Here is a 2,013-nt window from a genome sequence, read left to right as displayed (position 1 = left end):
CCTCCCATAGATAATGACTTTCTACTCCATCTACCCGGGAGGGGGGGATGCTTTGATTGCCTCATCAGCACAAAGGACATCAGGGCTGCTAGTTATTAAGGTGAAGACACCTGATAGGCTAGTTTCCATGGTGGAGGTGGGGGGACCATAGCCCTGACAGGAATGTCATTTGCTCTCATCCAAACTCTTCATCAGCTTTAGGTCTCATATACAAACATGAACGAATGAGCCCAGCTCTCAGTCCACTCAGTAGTCCCAGTCGCTCTCACACTCTTTCTCCCTCCACCCTCATCTGTTCCCAATACTTCCCATCTTGTCTCTCTTCCTCTCTTTTCCTAATTTACTCTTCCAGGACTTTTGTCTATGTAGGTCTTAAAATTTAGTTTGAGATGGATGATAAAAAGTGCTACTCCAACCTCATATCTAAGCAATATCTCCAATATGTCACTAAACACTCATTTTATATGTGTATATTAAATAAATGGAGTACTTTTTTTTTATCTTAGCATCCATTGATCTTTAGATGTATTTCCTATCTTTGGAAACATACAAATGGAGGTAAGCTAACCACATGCTCCTGAGAGTCTTGCATGCATCTTTGCTGTAGTTTACCCTCCATGTTACCCACTGTAGTTTTTTTAGAACATGTTACTTCTCCCCTACACAATCTGATGTTACTGAAAAGTCACCTCAAGTGGGGTCATCTCTAATGCCATAGCTCCCAGTCTGCCAGTCATGAAACCAGACTATTCTATGCCTTCATTTCTTTCCCTTTTGTTCTATTCTTACACTGTCAGCTACAGTTACACCCTTCTTTAGAACTACACAAGCAGCCACACCTAGAGGACATGTACAAAAAAAAAACGTGTTTCTGAAGCAAAGACAATGGATTTCAATAGCTTGCTAAAGAATTCATCTACTGTGGGAGGAATAACTAATGTTTGAAAAGGCTATATGGAAGCCTAGTATTTTATAAGCTTCATAAAAATAATACATACACATATAATTTATATTATATAAAAGGATTTAGTTTGAGTTACCTACTCAGGGGAGTATGTTTACCCCTGAAGCCACATGTTGCTAAATAAAAAGCCCAGTGCTGGGTGTGGGATATCTCCCCTCTGGGTCAGAGGTGTCCCAGAAATCCCTGAAACAATACAGGCTATTACCATTGCTCTTTGTTGCCCATGAGAACTTGATGGTAAAACCTTATTGATGAAGATACCACACACACACTGGTCACAGGGTGTGAAGTTGATACTCACCAGGAAGCTTCCTTCATGCTGGCCAGCTTTCATGGTACTAGAAAATGCTATGCAGGCTGCTGGGGTTAAACAAGTCATCTAAAGTCTTCCTCAACTATGGACCCTGTGAAATGCAGTCATTTCTGCCTTGGCAAGATATACTCATGGGTACAATAGTGGCATGAATATTATAGTATACCTTTCTGATTTGGGTTTAAAGCCTGCTCCACAGGAAGACAAACATACATAGATTTGGAAGGCTGGGGATTTTATAGGCCCTAAGAGTGAACATACTAGTATTATTCTGCTGAACAGATAAAATATCAAACTTTCCTCTAAATTCTTATCTCTATCTGTATATTAGTGGAGCTCTAAGACTTCATCTGAGAAGTGTCTGTGCAGCCACAAATGAGACATTTATCTCATAACCTGCTTGCCAAGACTTGGGTATCATCAGATAGTGAGAGCATTAAGAATCAGAGTTCAGGGAGGACTGGAACAAACCCATGTCTTCTAGACAGGACAGGACTGCTACACTCATGTCCTCACAGAGATCATGGTTACCTGCACAAGCTCTGCACACTATCGAGCCAGGGAACATCCTAGCATGGAAGAGGAAGGTGTTCATGAGTTCCCATTCCTAACAAAGGAGATGTGAATAGCTAATGGATTCTGGGGGAAGGCGACTCAGCTTTTTTTTAAGAGTATGGCTCCTAGTAGGCTGACCCCTTACCCAGGAGTCCATGGAAAGAACAAGTTAGACTCAATG

The sequence above is a fragment of the Peromyscus californicus genome, unplaced genomic scaffold (genome assembly GCF_007827085.1).
Source record: "Peromyscus californicus insignis strain IS unplaced genomic scaffold, ASM782708v3 Scaffold_9__1_contigs__length_137607984, whole genome shotgun sequence".
Taxonomy (NCBI): Eukaryota; Metazoa; Chordata; class Mammalia; order Rodentia; family Cricetidae; genus Peromyscus; species Peromyscus californicus.
The sequence above is the reverse complement of the archived record's forward strand: the minus strand, read 5'-3'. Positions refer to the sequence as shown.